The following is a 20442-nucleotide window of genomic DNA, read 5'->3' on the forward strand; positions in this document are numbered from 1 at the left end:
AGATATTTATTGAACATTGACACTGAACCAAGCCTGTATGGGCAAGTGTCATGGTCTAAGCCCAGCTGGCAACAAAGCACTATGAGGCTGCTTGCTCACTCCTCAGGGGCAGGACTCCTCACACTCTTCCCCTGCTCCAGCGTGGGGTCCCTCCCACGGGAGACAGTCCTCCATGAACTTCTCCAACGTGGGTCCTTCCCACAGGCTGCAGTTCTTCATGAACTGCTCCAGTGTGGGTCCTTTTCATGGGCTGCAGTCCTTCAGGCACAGACTGGTCCAACGCGGGCTTTCCCATGGAGTCACGGCCATCTTTGGGCACAGCCACACCTCCTCTGGCATGAGGTCCTCCACAGGTTGCAGGTGGGCATATTCTCCACCGTTCACCTCCACGGGCTGCAGGGGGACAGCCTGCCGTCTCACCACGGGCTGCAGCGGCATCACCTCCTCCCCCTCCTTCTTCACTGACCTTGGTGTTTGCAGAGGGGTTTCTCTCACATTCCACTCCCCTCTGCACTGCAGGTTTCCCTTCTTGAATCTGTTCTCCCAGAGGTGCTACCACCGTCAATGATGGCCTCGGCCTTGGCCAGCGGTGAGTCCAACCTGGAGCCAGGGAAGCTTCTAGCAGCTTCTCACAAGAGCCATCCCTGTAGCCTCTCCCCCATTACCAAAACCCTGCCACACAAACCCAAACCAGCAAGGCTGAGTGTGATGCCCCTGGCCCAGGAAATTTCACCCTCAATAGCTGAGAGACTGGATGCAGCATTCAGTGACAGAAAGGTGAAGCTGGCACATGCCTTGAAAGTGGAATCCTTTGGGTTTTGACTCTTCTTATTTCAGCTCTTCCTTACCCTGTCCTTTTAGTGCCTTCCATGGGGAAATAAAGGTGATGAACTTGAAGGTCTGATTACAGGGGCCTCTGAAGGAGAGGAACAAACACAAAGCCAAGAAATTACCAATCCAAATACCCCAGTACCTTGTGGAAAGCATACGAGTAATGCATATGATTTCATGTGGGACCACATAGTCCATCGCAGTATCAGCAAACGAAGACACAGCAGAGAGGAGCTGGGACAGTGGCCACAGACAAACAGCACACAGCCCTATACTACCAGCTTCCCAACTGTGCACTAGCCAGCAGGTTGCCTGAACAAGCTCCAAACACTCCTCTGTCGAAGGAGCTTGATATTGTCAAACATGACAACTTGACGAGGTAAGCCCTAAAATGGAGAGGAAGAGGAGGTATTTGCCTATGTCAACAGACTAAATTAAGAAGTTTTGTGTGGTCTTCAAGAAGCTCTCAAAGCCAACCAAGTTTAAGATGCATGTACAATGAACACTCTAAGACGTGACTTATTAAGTACTGTAACAGCCCCCAAAACACTGTGGCCAACAGGAAAACCACTTGAATCGGGAGGGACAGATTAATCAAGAAACTCAACAGCACCATAGACTCTGAGAAACCCCTAGAGAGGCAGGGGAAAGATCCCACTTCCCACATTTGCATTTCACATCTAGGAAATGTGAGTCATCACACTGGGAGAAATCCAGAAACTGCAGGAAGGAAGGAAGCAAGCTTTGAATGAAAAAAAAAGGGAAAGACAGGAGACTGTTTCCATCTTGAACAAAGGGAGAGAAGGAGGTCAGCACCATCCTGCTGAGGACTGAGGATGAGGAGTTAAATTTCCAACTTCAAAACTACTTTCAGGCCCTATTCAGAAAAGGGGATGCAGGAGTTTGGTGGTTCCTAGCTAAAACATCTTCTCAGTTTTTGTACTCAAAACTTACCTCTAGGATCCTCTGCAATGGCTGGGAAACACCTTTCATTTTTGAAATATCCAAAGACAATGTTTTCTTCTTCTATTTGTCTCCTATCTGGAACTTTGCTTCCAACTTTGCAATCAAGAACTGAGTTATTTTTACCATATTTTCATCTGCACTCTTATCTAATGCTTAAAATTAATTCAAGAGAAGCTTCCAAACATTGGGGACACTGTTACCCCAGAAGAAATGGAGTACAAATGGTGTGGGTAGGCAAGGACACTGGCAAACTGAGACAATTGAGGAATCCCAGAAGTTTGGTCACATCTCTTGGCAAGCTATGGATATAATTTTGATGGCATCACCGTGTCAAGACCAGAAGAGACATTTCTCTTGACAAGCACAGGCCAGCTCTCATCAAGCAGAAGGAAAATTTATAATTCCCAGTCTCTCCCAGATCGCACAAAAAACTTGGAGAGTTGGAAAGGAAAGGGTGACAAATTAGTTCTCCATAAATAACCTACCAGTGAGTTAAAAGAACAATAATGTACGTTATATCTAAATATCCACATATGGCCTAGGGCTGCAACATTACCATTACTTCTGGACACTGTTACGACAAACCTCCGGCAGCAACTAATGTACTTACCATTCAAAAGCATTCAAGCACAATACTCCCCAGAAACTGAACAGATTCTCGTGACAATCAGAACAGTTAAAGAAAATAATGTTTAATAGTAAAAGGAGCCCAGTTTATCTCAGGTGTATTGTTTTTACATTAATTTTAACTCCATTCACTTAAATAGCATTACCCAACTTACACTTTGCATCAACTTGCAAACCTGTTTCCTGGTGCGTGCAAATGTGGAGGTACATCCACAACATAGACCAGACATACAACACATATAAAAAGACAGTTGTTTCATTCTTCTCCATTATTTACATAACACTCTGAGACAGCATTCACACTAAAGCCCAGAAAATGATCTTACAATAAAACACCAGAAAAGGAAAAAAAGAGACCAGCAGTCCTTCAGTGAAAACAGGTAACACTCTCTAAAAGCAAACACTAAAGACCACTTCACTTACTGCCTTCTCACTTCATTATCCCATCAAATGAAACAAGCAGAAACTAATAGATATGATGCATAAAACAAACAACAACAAAAAGTGCTGCTTCATTTGTTTTAAGTCCCAAGGGAAAGAACCAAGAATATCTTGCTTGTGGATAACTTGCAATTCTCCAACACTGAACTGCAGCTGAGAAACAACTATTCAATGGCTTTTTTTTGGTATGCAAATTAACTAATAGAGTTTTACTAATGAAGACTAAGCTCATCCCAACTCGCTAATAAAACATATTGCCTCATTCCCTCAAGCCAGTTCCACAATTCCCAGCTGCCGCAGGCTCCAGGGAAGAAGTCTGCCACAAATTGCTAACTAATCTTACCACTGAATAAGTTATCTTGCTGCCAAAGCGATGATCTCTTGCCTCAGGGACCTGCACAGCTTAAAATGCTGCAGAGACAGAAGTGATGGATTTTGCCTTTACAGTGAAAGGAAAGATACTGTATGTGCCTCCTGGCTATACCTGCATTCTGGGGGCTCCTGATCTGTACTACCACGGTGTCTGTGACCGTGCCAGACAGGCGTCATCTGAGCAGCTGGGCATTCAGCACCACTGAAAACAGAGAATGCTTCTTGCAAAAGCAGAAGGATGAGGGACCTTAACTCCAAAGATTTTGTGCTCAGAAGATCATAGCTTGCCCTGCATGTAGTTATACCCAGCATCCCACAAGCCTAAGAGAGACAAGGAGACAATCCAGAAAAAGACAGTCTTCATCTGGGTATCTTCATCCAGAGCAGCTGAATTGGTATATAGTCCTATATATGTCCTGAATTGGCGTATAGTCCTATGCCAAGCTGGCAACAGCTCTCCCACTTACCACATCACAGCAAGTGCAGACAGCTTCCAAAGAAGAAAACAAAACTATCTTTGCAGTTCAATAAGCTGAATAGAAAACACCTTCAATTTTCAGTGAAGAAAAATTGAGTTATTAGCCTGGATGCCTTTGATTTTGGTTTTAAAGGATTGCACCTTTCCAAATTTCTCCATACCACAGGCTAGGAGCCTACCGCCTGCAGGCGAACTGTAGCTTGCCGTTTTACTGCTCACAGACACATCAATATATGTCAATTAATACAGGCAACAATAGCTGCTGGTAAGAAACCCTTTTCCTCTTAGAAGACATGGATAAAATGAAGATTTTTTTTTTTAAATGTGCTTTTTTAAATCTACATGAGACTAAGAAAATAATCCAGACTGCAGCTGTAGTGACCCACCATAGGACAAACAATAAAGGTAAAATATTTTTCTTAATTTTAATACAGTTTCTTGTTTTAGGTTAGAAGAAAAAAATTCTGTGATTTTTCTCTGTTGAATAAAGACTGTAATAGCAAGCAATTAATCCTTCAAGTTCTGTGAATGAGAAAGTGTACCATCATTCTCTAAATATGCACACATACTACACAGAAGTTGATGTGCTGAAAGTGTTTTCTTACTGGGCACAATAGGATCATCACAGAGAAACAAAGTGTCTAAAGTAAGAATGAGAACAAGTCCTAAAGCAATGCATAAATGCTCCATAAAGCAATGCTCTCCAGACTGAAATAAGTTACAGCAGATTATGGAAAGCTTACACTCCACTGACTTTTAAGTCTCACCATACCAATTAAAACAGTGCTATTTGCCTAATCACTTCTGCCATTCAGAAATTAACAGCAGGTCTACGCTACATTAAAAAGTACATTTAACATTATATGTACATGTAAAAGAGTAAATTGCATGCAGGTGACAATTATGCTCTCTAGGATTAGAGGCACCCTCTTAGGGGTTTTAATCTTCCCTCTTAGAATTTTAGGCATCCACCTATCCAGCTGAATATAATCTGATTAATAAAACTCATACCCTTATAATGCCTAGGTCTATTTTCCAGAAAAATGGGCGTTTGAAATGCTCATACTGCAAGAGGGAATAGCGTAGGAAATGTATCCTGAAGTTATGCAAACACATAGCTATACATCATGAAACTAAAATCATTAGGTGGAAACTCAGAATTACAACAGAAATATAGAATCAGTTCTTCGTGTATACGGCTAACTGCACGTGCACACAACTGCATTAAGATATTTGAGCATTCAGCTACATTTTCCAAGCAACTGCCATAACTGCATGTCATCTACCACTGACCACAATCCAATAAGCAACTATTCAGCAGCAATTTCAGCAGCAGCAATGCCAGCAGAAACAGCCCTTACCTCCTGCTCCCTGCCACACGTTCCCTCCTCCCAGGCCACCTTCTCAGCCCTGACACAGCAGCCACACAGTCAGACAGATCAGAGTTAAAAGTAATCGATAACCAAAGAAGAAAAGATGCTCTTGAACGCGTGGCAGTTCCCCGATGCGGTTCACCACCAGCCCCACAAATGGTTGTACTAGTACAGCTCAGAGGGTGGCAGGGGGCTGCTTACGCAAGCACAGTTGTCTAAGGAAACACATGCCAAATTTCTCCCTGAGGAAGCAATTGTGCTTACATCAAAACATCTGAAAAATCTTCCCCCTCTGTGCCCAGTCTGTAGGATCTTGGCCTGGGAATACGGATCTGGGAGGGATTCCTGGGGGTCTCCTAGTCCTCTACCTCGCAGTCATGGGCAAGATACAAACCTAGCAAAGCCAGTCAGTCAGGAGATCTACTGTAGCCAGCAGCTCATTAGGTAAACAAAGTACAGCTTGTAGCTGAAGCAAATATGCAAGCTGGGGGAAAAGAAGGTTTCTGAGGTTTCCCCCCTTTACATATCAGTTAAATAAATTCTGATAAAGCTTTGTAAAATAAAGTTACACACTGTGCTATATTGTCTTTCATCATCACTTTCCAGCCTGTTTTTAAGGCAAGAGTTAATGATTGTATTTTAAAGACATTAAGATGGAAACCCCTAACAGAAGCCCTGAGAAACTTTCCATTAAAACGCAGCTTCTGTTACACTGTTGCAAAAGATGGAAAAGTAAAAATTAAATATAATGCAAGTGAAAAAATATAAACCAAAAAGCACATAAAATAGCAAGCAATATATAGCTAAAAAAATTCACGTGAAAAGACAGTAACAGCTAATGATTCAAGGTGAGCAATAATACAGCCCTAACTGAGGCATAATAGAATCACTCCGAGCAAAATGCAATCCCGTTTCACTTCATTAAGTTTCACGTTATCCTCAAATTTCCTAGCGCTAGCAGAAATGTTTCCTCGTTGCCACTGCAGGAGCGGACTTACAACAACAGACAGACTCAGCTACCCCAACCAGCTTGTTAACTTCATGAAATCAATTCAGTCAAAAGGCTATCATGCAAACCCAAATTCATCCCAAATACCTAATTAATAACTTACCCCTGGAGATATTAAACAGAACGTGTCAATAAATGAGTGGCAAATTATCAGAAAGTTCAAAATAAGGATAACAGTCATTGTGTCTTTTGGCTTTTTTTTTTTTTTTCTTCATTGAACAGTTTCCTGAACTTAGTCAGCCTGCCTGTGAACACAAAATTTCCTGTAAGACACATGCCTAGAATACCACCTGGCCTAAATATATTATTGCACACCTGGTTAAGTCCTGCAAGCGACTAAGTATTCTCCTGGAGATGAATTATATTGATATCCCAGAAGAAGCATCGAGGCTGCTCTGGACAGGGATCACTGTGAGTAGCCACTTTCACAGCTAACTATTTCTGTGGAAGACCACAGACCAGCTCTTCCAGCCTGTCACTGAGCAGCCCGCGCCTCGGTTTTCAGAGCAATTTTGGGAGCCACTTCCACCCACACAGTGTACTACACAGCCTGTACAAGCGGTGTGGAGTCTAGGTGGCAGCCGGGAGGGTCCGCACGCACACGGGCACGGCGCACGCAGCAAAGGCTCGCTTGGCCATCTCTGAACAGGTATGGTTTTTTTCTGCTTACGCGACAGAAAAAAAGAGAATTAAGTTTTCCTCATACCATCTAGGAACTTGAAACGCTGTCTATTCTTTAGCTGTCTGACTAGCATTTTATCTAACCAACAGCCTGTATATACCTACGCACATATATACAGTTACTGAACTTAATGGTGGGGTTTACATTTCTTTCTTTTTTTTTTTTAACGTTTCTGCAGTTCTAGGCTCCACGATGCAGGCAGGGCACGAAAGCGACCCGGCTGAAGCCCCTCCGGAGCGCTGCAAACCGCAGCCGCCGCTGCCGCCGGAGAGCTCCGCGCCGCCCGCCCGCCCCGCTGCGCGCCCCTGCCTTCGCGGCCACCAGCGACGGCCACCGCGGCCCCCCGAAACCCAGCGCACCCCCCGCGGGCTCGCCCCCTGCCTCCCTCCCGCCACTGCGTGCCGCTCCCGGGACGAGCGCCGCGGCCCCCCGCGCCGCCCCTACCTGCAGGCTGCAGCCCCCGCTGCGGCGGGAGGAGCGGGGCCCGTCGGTGCGCGCTGTCCCTGTGTCCCCCCCCGCCCGTGTCCCCCCCCCCGGGGGCGGTGGCTCCCGCGGGCCCGGGGCGGGGGCCGGGGCAGCGCCCGCCCCGCGATCGGGGCTTTGCGGCGCCGATCCCCCGGCACACGGGGCGAGGAGGCAGGGAAGCAGCCCGGTTTCATCTCCGCTCCGCGAGGCGCCTCAGACCGCCCCCCCCCCCCCCAGGGGCTTCCCCGGCCGCCTCGGTCGCCCACCTCGCCGGCTGGTTCCCTTCGCCCGCCGCCTGGCCGGCGCTGCCCTGCAGCGGGACCCGGTGGGCTCGGCGGGGCCCTCCCCCTTACCGCGGCTCCGGCTTCCTCACGTTGTCATCAGAGGGACCAGGAATCCCTCCCTGCGTGGTACCTTCACCAACGTGAAAAGGGCGTCTCAGGAGCGCCACGGGTACTCTCATCGCTTTAAGAGGGGTTTTTTTTCCCATTAAGGCAAAGCCTGTACTGGGATTTCTGGATCAGAGCTTTCGGACATTTCAGAAGGTATTTTTAAACCGTTCCAAAGTCAGGCAACACTCAAGAGTAGAAATAACACCAAAACTTGTGCATACAGATGGCCCTCTGTCACATACACCAGCCCCGCGTGCCCTATACAGCATTAGGAGTCGTGCTGCCGTTGCTTGCTAGCCTTTACATTTTCAAACTCGATTCAAAGCCCCAGACCAGAGGAAGGACTCACACAGATTTCAGCAGGCTGTGGACCCTAGACTCTTGGAACAAGTTTCAAATTCCAGCAGCCTTTTGTTTATCCAAGGAAGATAAACTAAGTGGCCTGCTGAATACTGCACGGGTTTTCAGACAAGATCTGGAAAACAGCAGGTCTTTGCTCAGAAGGGACATTAAACATTCTGTGACACTTTCCATGAGAACAAAGATAAAATGGACCTTTCCTTACCCTTCCCAAACACTGTCACCACACAAGGGCTGCCTGGTTCCTGTCTTTCACGCAGGACCTTGCTGCCTTTCAGCACTGCTATAAAGGGCAACTGCAAAGCTCCCAGGAGTGAAGAGCCGGGGGAGAGGGTGGCTGGGAGGCCATTGCTACACTGTTCTTCCAGGGTAAGTTCAAAATCCTGCAACGGAAGGAAGTACACATAATTTGGGTAAGCACGGCAGCTTTGGGGTGGGTTATTAATTGGAAAAGACTCCCCTTTCCAGGTGACAGAGCTAGTCTGCACATGACAGTGGCATGAGGTGTCCAGGAGAGACTGGTCTACAAGTGCTTCCCCTTCCTTCTGCACAGTGTGGGGTGAAGCTGTGCACTGGGCAGCCCACACCACCTATGCACAGCTTCCCTAGCTCAAGTACTCCCCTTCCTGTGCCGTGGGAGCTCACAGCAGCTGTAGAGAAATGGGGCTAGGTTTTCCCCACTAACTGTGTGGGTAACAAAAACTTGTTCTTGAACAAGAAAAAAGTGCAGCTCTTAGTTTCTTGGTGAGTGTTTGATTTTTTCCTCTTTTTTACAGTTCTGTAATATATTGGAAAGATTTTTAACCTTACCTGGATTAAACTGTGCTTCGTGTTGAAAGATTTTCCTTGCCAAAATACACTGCTAACGTAATTGCAAGAGGCTTTATTTGTACTGCATAACACTGCCAGATAATAGACAGCTCTGAACAAGATGGCCTGTGCATTAAGCTACCACTCAAGAGACTGGGGATCTCGGCATCACAGCAAACTTCCTCTGCAAGTCTGGTTGGCAGCGTCTCTATGACAACTCCCCATCAGCAGTGGGAACGACAGTGGTTATCTATGTTGGCTGCTGACATTTTGACGCCTGGGTCAACAACAGGTAATGCCTTCTTCTCTGTGGTGTGGAAAGGATAACCGTCAGAGCACCACGGAACCACCTCGTGTATTGTATGTACCAGGGATATACAGAAAGTCAGTAACACCTCTCATACTCTGCTGACCTGGCCACTGGCACAACAACAGCTTTAAAATACTTTTGTGCTATTTGTTATATAAATTCATTTTAAGCACTGAAGTATCACAAACTAGATATCACCAAAACAACATGCATGACTCCATTTGGGTCTTTGGAGCAACACTCTAACAATAATAGAAATACAAGGTTTTGGTTTACATTCATATTTTACACACTCGTGACAGGCTTTCTCTTGTCATAGCTAGGATAGATTTTTCTCACACAAGTTTCAACTGCTGACACTGGATAAATGATCCATTGCACTGCTCCATCTAGCAGTTTGACAAGCAACACAATATAACTCACCTGTAATGACCTTAATCCCTCCAGGGTTGCAGGACTATGCATGTTGCTCCTCTAGAACTGCTGTAATCACGATACCAAAGGAGTACATTCCCTCACCTGGAGTGCCTGACCAGGCAAAGACAACACATCGGGAAGGGGATTGTTTTGGTTTGGTCCCTATGAAACATGAATAATACCTTTACATCTTTTACACTTTCCAAACCACAAAAATAATCAGAAACTAAAACACTATGGAATTTAACGGGTAAGATAAATGCTTTTACAGTTTGGAGGATGATTAGGTGCGATGGTACAGCTGATGAATGGCCTTCCTATGCATGTATGTTCTTAAAGTATGTTCTTTAATTGAACCCTTATTGAACTGAAAACCTCACTACTCTCCTTCCTCCAACCTCTTCTTCCCCCTCCCTGATACAGCCAGCCAACAGTACAGGATGTACTGTAATGGCATGCTGAGAGTAACATTTTCAGATCTGGTCACTAACGTCATCTACCATCTTTGGCATCCTATAGTCAAGGGGACACAGCTTCCCCAACGTCTCTGGAAATTCAGCCAAAGACATCACAAGCTGGAGAAAATGTAGTCCCTATGGTTCCCTCAGTTGCCCCTCTGCAGCTACAGTCCAAATCTTGCCGACTCCAAGGCGAGAAAGTAAAGTACTCACCACTTGTGAGTGGAGGCTCCTTTCTGAAGGTGAAGGCAAGCTCTGTTGCTTATCGACACACAGGGCTTCAGCAGAAGATCAAAAGACTCTGAATTCCTCAAAATACATGACTGTATAAGTCATATATGGAACTGCATTAGAAAAAAGAGGGCGTGTAATTGTTATTCCATGGCCTCCTCACTTTTCACATGGACATTAGCAGTTCCTAGAACGTAAGACCATCATATGTCATCAGACCAAAAGATGCATTTAAAAACAGCCTTGTTTCTAATGACACCCAGAACTAGATACAGGTACGTCCTACAACCTATTTTGCCTAATCGAGTGTATCATCTTCCATCATCTTTGGAAATTTTGGCAGAAATATCTTCTCAATATAAAATAAGTATAGGCAAATCAGTACTTAATATTAGTTGAACAAGAGGACGATTCACCTTCTTTTAGTGATAACAAGCTTCCACATTTCAGACCTCTTGTCTTGCTGCTGTTTATCTGGGGTATTCCTTCTGGTCTGTCATTGAAATCCTTGGTCCGAGCACAGGCAGTAAGCTTTTCGGACACATTTTGATGCGTGTATTTTACAAAGATCAGCACTCCAGCTAGTCAGAATTTTCCAGTACAACAATTTTTCAGTAGAAAACACAGATTCATTGAAACAAAAGTTCCATGGAAATGTGGTTCTGTGGCTATATAAAGGCAGTAGCTTTAAAAAAATCTTGTCCGTCAAATTACTTTCTTTTGGCAGCCTGTTAGGCTTCCTGCTAGCAGGCTTTTTTGGTGGAAAAAGGGAAATTTCAAAATGTCTAAATTTCATTTCACATCAGCAGAAAAACTTAATTAGATGTTGGAATTTTTCACAGCATGGGAATAATAAATTTGAATTAGTTGTACTTGGAAGCAAGCCTTTGCACAGCTATTCCAGTCTCTCTTCCGTATCCACTTGACTGTGGACCAGAGGCCCGGGCTATTTCAATCCATACAGGAATCCAACACAAAATATGGCCTGTAATGTTGCTCTAGTCTGAGGAGAGCTAACCATTTCCATGGCTCTACAACTTTTCATGGCATTATATTTTTGTTCTCCCTGCTGGATGACGAGTATGGCTTGCTGTGCTCTTCTGTAGAGCTGGTGTTAGCAGCTTATCCTGCTTATCATCACCACCCTCCCCTGTACCAACTCTTGGGGAAAAGCACAAGCTAAAGAAGGCTGAACTGGGGTTCAAAGCCTGAAAGCAGCACAGGTCGTCTTTATCCTATTCTCCAAACCAGCACATGATACCAAGTAAAAGAAGATGGTGAGCCACCACTGATAACCCACACCTCCACAACACAGAAAACCAGTCACTTGACAAGAATTGGCTGTACCTCAGGCGAAACTCCAGCTGGCACTTGCTGACTGCTGCTGGGTCTTTCAGGGAGAGCTCCTTACCCGTCCCAGTGTATGCCATGCCTCTCGACATTTTTTCCCTCCAGTTCACCTGTAAAATGCACAGCTTAACAGCTAGGACTAATTTCAATACAGTTTTTAGTACCTAATTGTTGTGTTCACAGGCTGGGGGAAGAGTTTGCTTGCTTTAAACGTTAATATACTCCTTTAAATAAAATATGCCCATTGATAATATCTACAGCAAACATTTACAGAGTTAACAAACGCAGAAACTATTGTCATTCCACCCAGAGAGAAAGTTACAAGCATTAAAGATTTCTGTTTTATTTGGAGATGTACCAGATTAGTTCCAGGGACAATTATGCAACACACAACCTTACAGCCTATTTCCTTTTTTTTTTTTCTTTTCTCTGTGCATGTGCAAGGTGGTGGGTTTTTTTCCCCCATTTGTTTGGTTTTTTTTTCCTCTCCGAGTTAAGCACGCATGGACAGAGACCTAAACCAGAGCCAGCTAAAAGTACATCAGAAGAGCAGAAGTATCTGCTCTGTGTAGCAAGGTATTTTGGTATATATTACGATGTTGACTCTCCAAGGCCTTGCATTTCGGTATTGGCTTTGTGGCTGCAAAGCTGGACAAACTGCTGCCATTCTGACAGTGTGAGGGTTCGGTTCCCTCTGGCCACACATCAGTGGCTAAGCAAGGTGCCTCACAGGTTCTCAGTGATGCATTTTTTGTATGGAAATTCAGCAGCCCCTTGAAACGAGAAGTACATTCATGAGACAAGCATCCCCAGAGAGGCACAGGGCGCCCAGAGGTGGGCAGAGGAGCGCGGGTGCAGGCTAGCTGTGGCTGTGCTCACCCGCACAGGTACTGCACTGGCCTCCGGAGGGGCAGGGGCTGAAATCAGGCTGGCAATTCTGTCTGGTGGGAAAAAAGGCATTACTGCCAGACCCTTCTTTGTGCCGCGGGTAGTTTGGTGGGAGGAGGTTTGAGGCATCAAAACTGACCTGCTAGCAGGTCAGCACAAACCAACCCACCTCCTCACCAGGCTTTCGTGCTGCAAAAACACCCAGATGCTGTACAAGGTCTGGGGACTTGGCTGCGGGCTTGCAAAGCAAAAGGGACTGCAATCTTTTGCACGTGCATGCACACAAGTGTGCTTTCAGGTAGGCCTGGGTAGAGGCATCCTTTGCTACTCTTGGGTGATGAATACACGTCTGCATACAGGCTTGGAGCCTAATCTTACCTGCTCAAGACATGAAATTTTAAACAGTAAAGAGACGTGGAACAGTATTATCTACCATTTAATTGCTATAAGACTAATCCTGCTAATTTTATGACTAGTGACAGAAACCGGTTTCTTCATTGATAGATTTCTGACTCAAGCCTGAGTAATGTTTTACTATTTAAGGTATTTTGCTTGTTTGTTTTTAAAAGCAGTTCTTTGATGTTTGTGTATTCAGCCTTTTGGGTTTTTTTTTTGTGGCCATTAGTTCCCATCATTGCATTGCCAGTCATATACCATCACCTTCCTACCACAGCAGGGTAGGTGGAAATGTCAGGGACTGAAAGTGAACTGATTCCAAATTACTTTCTTTCCTCCAACAGGTCTGCAAGGCAAGTAGGTTAGAAAAGGAAAAGCTAGTTCTTCTCTTACTCTTGTGAATAAAGAGATTTCAATCGCCAAGCCTAACGATCTCCATATATAGGAAAGCCAGACTTCTAGAATGTCTTCATACCAGTAGTCAGTGGACTCCACAGAGTGGTATTAGTAACAGCTCTTTTGCTCCTATGCTGATAAAAGCACTTGTAATTCCAGTGTTGGTATCTGAGAACTTTGTAGTAATGTGTATAAAATGAAACTTTAAATTCCCATAATGCTGTGAAGCAGATGTTCATGGAAACCTGACAAAGAAGATATAACTCTTTCAGGTAAGAGAGTCAGAACAGGGAGATAGGTTGTATGGCAGTTAGAAATCAAACTCCTAATAGTGGAGAAAAATATCAGAAATTGAAAAAAGAAGTCTTCCTGACAGAAGCTAAGCTGACCTTGATGATTCTTCCCATGAATAAAAGGTGAATTCATTTTCAGGGTTGATGCCTTCTTTCTTCTGCTTAATTTTTTTTTTATGCAATCTCTCGTGTGATGAGACCAAGGGGTGGAGGGGAGAGAAGACTCTTAGGAAAGTTTGGTTCCTGAATATTTTCAGTCCTACCTGTAAAGGATCAGCTGTAGTGCGAGATGGGTTATGGGTCAGTCTGCAGCCATCGTTAGAAAGCAGCTTTAATTTCTCCTGCACCACTCTTCCCCCTTCAAAGAAGGGGCAAACCAGTGATGCATAGGGAGCTGTCACACTGCACAGGCAAATCTGTTGGCGGGAAGACTTCAAACCTCCTATATTTGAAGAGAAGAGATAACGTACTTTCTAAGCTAAAAAAAGAAATTACTAAAACACTGGGAAATTTGGGAGTGGTTTTGGCTTATCTTGTAAGTATTTCTGGAGTTTTTTTGTGCACAGCCTTTTGTAGCCAAGTGCAATATGCTGAATGCTAGCTGGGTAACAGCATGCTCCATGCTTAGGACATAGGAACAGCATGTATTTGTTTACTTATTCAAATAACACTAGGGGTGAGGTTGACAAAAAAACAAAACAAGTCTGCCAAAAGGAACTAAAATTTCTTTTAAGTACATTCAGCAATTTGTGATTCATTTAGCCAGCCAGATATGAAAATGGAAAATTCATTTGTTTGTTTAGTTTTTTGAATTAATATGTATTATTTTACAGTTCATTTTTAAAAACATAAAAAGAGTAAAAATAATTTTCAGATATAAGAGAACATTCTCACTGTTCAAATCAACTCAAATAATAACTGTTTATTTCAATCTTTAGGTGAAGCCTATGCAACCTTTGCAGAGGAGAAGCTTCTCATAGCTTCATTTGCATTGCCCATACTACACTACTGCATTTCACAAAACAGATGTTCACAGACCACATTTACTGTGCTGCCTCCGTTGCATGCTGGGCTAAGGGTATGCCAACAATCAGGATATCGATGGGGTAATGCCAGTGGGAGGACAGAGGAGGCAGATTCAGTAGAGTAGATAACACTACTCAACACTGTATTACATCTGCCAGTTGGTAGTGATTTACTGATTTACACAAGAATACTTTGACTGCAGTCTCCCAACTGATGCAACTGTTATAAATAAACGCTTGTAGGAAAGAACATTTTGATCAGCACATTTTTCCTACGGGCTTGAGGCATTAACTTCCTCATCAATACCGGCACACACATCCCCACTTCCACCCAGCCTAGCATTGGGAACTCAACTCCTAAAAGCTGAGACCAGCTATTTTATTTTGTGCAATTGGCTAACACATACGAACCCTGCAAAAATTCCCAAACAGCAGCAACAAAAACCCCCAACCAAGTCTCAACATACCAGTGGCCAGACCATCCTGTTGCTTGAAGCACTGATGTCTCTGTTGCGACAATCTTCTGCATTATCAAACCAGTAGCTGTTCTTGATGAGGCTCTGTCTTGCTCGAAGCATTTTTCCTCAATGCTTTCAAGGCAGCAGAGAATAATGCATTCCCTCACAAGTGAAAGTTCCTCTCACAAAAGAATTTAAACCAAAAAAGCATGCCACTTGGGAAAAAAAAAAAATTGTAACATATTACGTGAGAAAGTGGTAACATGGTTAGCCAAGGCCATGTCCTCATGGATGTGCATAAATGGAAATCTCTGTAACAGGGGTAAACTCAACTCTGTACATGCACTGCCAAGGCTGCTTTGGTACATCATTACACTTGTTAAAGGGTAACTTCTGCTTTGTACTAGACACAATGTTAAGAGTTGCTCAAACTTTTAAGTTTGCGGAGAGATGGATGGGTCATCCATCCAAAAAGCTGGAAAACAGTGAAGTTGTCAATTTGGAAAGACACTTCTGAAGCTGGAAGTGCCCTAATCACCACAACAAAATAAGCAAAACCACTTAAGAACAGGGAGTGACACATTGCTGTTTAAGTACAACATGATGCCATTTCAGGCTGTTTGCCCTCCTCTGTTGCCTTAAATCATACCTTTACCTTGGTGCTTCGTAGTTGCATCTACAATGTTTAGAAATAAAACATGCAGGACCAAAGCATTCTGCTCTGGGGTCTCCGCTGGCTGCACCACCCTGCCATTTGTAAGCAGCTTGGGGTTTACCTCGGGGGAAGCTGCAGGAGGCTGCTGACCCCTTGCTGCAGCCAGCTGCTTTGCACAGCTGCACACAACAGAGCAAATTGCTGGAGGCCAGCAGAAGAGAGCTGTGCTTCTGCCAATAAGATAGAACTGGTTTTGATGTAAAAAAAAAAATTAAAAAAAAATCATCCGGAGGCCAGTACATCCCCTACTGTGTGTCTCACGTACCGAGACAAGCAATGTTTGAGACCAGGCTATTGCCTGCACTAGAGAGCACATCTGCATCTAGAGACCCAACGCTTCAGCACAGGTTGCTGGGTACTTCACACAGGGATGCTTGACCCAAGTAGTAACCATTAACTGCTTTAGCTCACAATCACTCAGCTGCACCCTTCCTTCACCCCTGAATTAAGATTACACACTGCCTGCCATTTTGTCAAACAACCTGACCTCCCCACCTCTGCCACCCATCTCTCACTGGCTGCACTAACAAAGAGCTAGTTTCTTGCTTACCCTGCAGTGCCCTTCCCACCTTGTTCATGTCACCCCCAGAAACCGCTAAAGATGATGCTGCTGCCATGTCCCTTTCCCAGGGTCAGAAGCTTCTCTTCCTGAGCCTCCGCTTTTCTTACTCATTTCTCTTCCGTCTCTCCAAGTACCAGTACTTCCTCTTGCTTGAGGTGAATCTCAATTCCCAAGGCAGCCAACAGGTTCTCCTAACTTTTACAATTAGAACCACAATTTTTATTTTGCTGCTTTTTGTTGGGATTTTTGGGGGGGGAGCTGGTAGGGGGAGGTTTGAAGAACAAACTCTTATTGCACATCTATCTCTTTTTCTCCAAGCACACTAATAATCATGCAACTAGTGAGTTCCAACCAGCACCAGTAATACTTAAAGAATAAGAAACTGGATTCAGTTTTAAGGTTTAAACAAACATTTATTTTCCAGGACATCCTAAAGATCAGATGTCCTCTACCTCCCCGGTACTAAGAGGTAGCAAGACACAAACAGACCGTGATCTTTTTCATAGCCTGTATTTCATTTAATCCCAAATTCAAAGACACCTTGTACTTTAAAAACAGATCCCGGTAGAAGAAGTCATCCGACTGGAAACAATCATGTATGTTTATTTTGTCAGCAGTTCAACCCCATATGGTTTTCCCATTTCTAAAATTCTGCTGTGTCCTGCCAAAAATCACTTGCAAGTATCTTATGACAGTCAAATGGGAACATAAGCACTGATAACAGTGAAACACCAGGACAGCTTTGCTGAGGTTGGAATGCACTGCAAACACCCCACTTGTCCTAGAAGTCAGACTCTTGTACTGCCCCCCTGCACCCCATGTTAGTCGTCTCTATCAAATCTGATCAAGTAAATACTCTATTGTAGTCAGCTCTCACTCTCCAGCCAGCATCAGTAACTTGTCCCCAATAACTTAGGCCAAAAACTTAGCTTTAAAACATAGACCCTTCTTCCTACGGGATGTAGACTTTTTGTCAAAACCATTAAAAATTTGGTTTCTCAGCAGCAGGGAGAGAATGAGGAGAGTAGCATGTGTTTCAACAAGAACAAATGTTCGAGTCCAAAAGAAGCAGACCTTGGCACAAACCATCACAATTGAGGGCAAGGAATCCCACTCATTCTGCTCCAACTTACCTTAATAATTACCTTAACATGTTTCAGAAAGAGAAGCTAGCTTGTTAAAGAGTTCTCACCAATTTATACAGAAACAAGCGTTTTGAACACATACTAAATCTGCAAACTCACTGATCTTTCTTAGGGAAGTCTGCTCCTTCACCATCACCATTCCCAAAACAAAAAGATCCAAGGATCTGGGTATTTCTAGGTTCTCAATACAACTCTGCCATAGTGGTGCAACAGAGCTTTGCTTGCTAAAATTTCCAGCTGGCACCAGTTATAGTAGAGGTTCATCTATGTAGTCGAGTAAGACTGTTTTCAGACTCTTTAGATACCTCTGGATGATGAAGTGGGGAAAAGAACCCTCCCACCAGTTGACTGTAGACAGCAACTGGATAAAAAACACAATTAGAAAAATTCAATACAACAGTGATGCTCTTAGAACAGCCCCAAAGTGCTCCCTTATAGCAAAAATATTGGAACTGTGCTAGAAATCAATCACACTATCATTTGTCCACTACCTTAATTATGAAGGAGGTACATGGGAAGAAAAGAAAAGTTGGGACTAGTGAAGGCAGGCAAAGCCTAAAGGTAAAGCAGCAAATTACAGTACTACCAGATTCATAGGATGGTGCTGGTGGGGAAGGAGAAAAAAAAAAAAAAAGTCAAACGTAGATTTCAAGGTAACAAAGAAATACTTTTGCAGTAGGCTTTTCTCCCTCAGGAAAGGAAGAATTTAACTTACAACACCATTTTCCTCTTACACCAATTTCTCCTACTTTGTGACTTCTCATAACTCTCTATCCTATTAATTTAGTTTGCTAATATTCTTCCCAACCAAATGTACTCATTTGCGTAGTACACACTTCAGAGTATTTTTTTCCCAGACTTAGCTACAGCAACTTACTTATTAATCATTTTAAATTTCAAACCAGCATTTTGAAGTTAAAATTTTATTTTGGGCTTCTCTTAGAACTGCTGTGATCAACTTACCTGGCAATCCCTGGAATCTTACCGCTAACATTAGGGCTACCAGAATTGTGCTTTCCTTCTTCAACCACACAGCTTCAATTTATGTGTCTTGCGTAGTCCATATATATATATATATTTTTTTTTTTTCCCCCCGAATGACTTGCTAGGGTTTCAATTTTTTTTTTTTTTGAGGACTAGAGGATTTTAATCTTAAAAGAAGTGCTATTTCATATTTGTTTACTTAACGTTATATTCTTTCTTCACATAACTATAAATGCTTAGAATGCAAGAACACCTAAGTGATAGATATTCCCATATCAAATTCCCTTCAAAAATTGATCAGGGAGAAAAAGATGGAATCTTTCTCTGAAACAAACCAAGCCCAAAAATTGCCCCGAGCTCACATCAATAGTGTCGATGTTATGCTTCCCTCTACTGTTTAACGTAAGAAGTGCAGGTACCTCTTAACATACCGAAGTCTTCCTTAAAAAAACCCAACATACAAACCAGTCTTTAGTTGCAGGCAAAACTTAGCAAATAACCTTAATGAAAGTTCCATTTTGTTCACGAACAATTAGAGGCACTGAGCAGAAATATCCTCATTTATCTCGAGCTTGATATTACATGAAATATCAACTACATTCTAATTGTCTCATGTTGTTGTTTACAGTCTATGCAAAAGTCAACTTCAAGCAGGCAAAAAACTTCAAAGACCAAGCAATGTAACAAAGAGTAAAAAAAATGTCAAGAACCAAAGAATTATCATGGAAATGATATGACCAGGTGACCCACCTAGTGGATGAGGGGAAGGCTGTGGATGTTGTCTACCTGGACTTCAGCAAGGTCTTTGACACTGTTTTGCACAGCATTCTCCTGGAGAAACTGGCTGCTCATGGCTTGGATGGGTGTACTGTTCCCTGGGTAAAAAACTGTCTGGAAGGACGAGCCCAGAGGGTTGTGGTGAATGGAGTTAAATCCAGTTGGTGGCGGGTCACAAGTGGTGTTCCCCAGGGCTCAGTACTGGGGCCAGTTCTGTTTAATATCTTTATCAGTGACCTGGACGAGGGCATCGAGCGCACCCTCAGCAAGTTTGCGAATGACACCAAGTTGGGAGGGAGGGTTGATCTGCTCGAGGGTAGGAAGGCTCTACAGAGGGATCTGGACAGGCTGGATCGATGGGCCGAGGCCAACTGTATGAGGTTCAACAAGGCCAAGTGCCGGGTCCTGCACTCGGGTCACAACAACCCCATGCGGCGCTACAGGCTTGGGGAAGAGTGGCTGGAAAGCTGCCCGGCAGAGAAAGACCTGGGGGTGCTGGTTGACAGCCGGCTGAACACGAGCCGGCAGTGTGCCAGGTGGCCAAGGCGGCCAACGGCATCCTGGCCTGCATCAGAAACAGCGTGGCCAGCAGGAGCAGGGAGGTGATCGTCCCCCTGCACTCAGCACTGGTGAGGCCGCACCTCGAGTCCTGTGTTCAGTTTTGGGCCCCTCACTACAGGAAAGACACTGAGGTGCTGGAGTGTGTCCAGAGAAGGGCAACCAAGTTAGCGAGGGGCCTGGAGCACAAGTCTTATGAGGAGCGGCTGAGGGATCTGGGGCTGTTTCGTCTGAAGAAAAGGAGGCTGAGGGGAGACCTTATCGCTCTCTACAACTACCTGAAGGGGGTTGTAGTGAGGTGGGTGCTGGTCTCTTCTGTCAGGTGGCTGGAGACAGGACAAGAGGAAATGGCCTCAAGTTGTACCAGGGGAGGTTTAGATTGGACATTAGGAAAAATTTCTTTACTGAAAGGGTTGTCAGGCATTGGAACAGGCTGCCCAGGGAAGTGGTGGAGTCAGCATCCCTGGAGGTATTTAAAAGACATGTAGATGTGGCACTTGGGGACATGGTTTAGTGGTGGACTTGGCAGTGCTAGGTTAACAGTTGGACTCGATGATCTTGAAGGTCTTTTCCAACCTAAATGATTCTATGATTCTATGAAATAACTAGTCATGTGTCTCAAAACAGTGCTATGTATTTCATATAATTGATTTTACGAAATTAACTCCACAGA

At 44.2% G+C, this 20442-nt stretch overlaps 1 protein-coding gene across 3 annotated transcripts in view; it reads right to left on the reverse strand.

Annotated features, from left to right (window-relative positions):
• Positions 1-7648, reverse strand: part of SLC16A12 (solute carrier family 16 member 12) — a 37505-nt gene extending 29857 nt beyond the window's left edge. The window contains exon 1 of one of the 3 annotated variants that reach the window (XM_052798930.1): positions 7224-7648. The gene's annotated coding sequence lies outside the window, so the exon portion shown is untranslated. Of the gene's footprint in view, positions 1-5076; positions 5257-5352; positions 5451-7223 lie in introns of those variants that run through there. The other 2 variants (XM_052798932.1, XM_052798929.1) reach the window with 2 other exon arrangements.
• Positions 7649-20442: the final 12794 nt, after the last annotated feature.

The sequence above is a fragment of the Harpia harpyja genome, chromosome 10, assembly GCF_026419915.1.
Source record: "Harpia harpyja isolate bHarHar1 chromosome 10, bHarHar1 primary haplotype, whole genome shotgun sequence".
In the NCBI taxonomy this organism is placed as follows: domain Eukaryota; kingdom Metazoa; phylum Chordata; class Aves; order Accipitriformes; family Accipitridae; genus Harpia; species Harpia harpyja.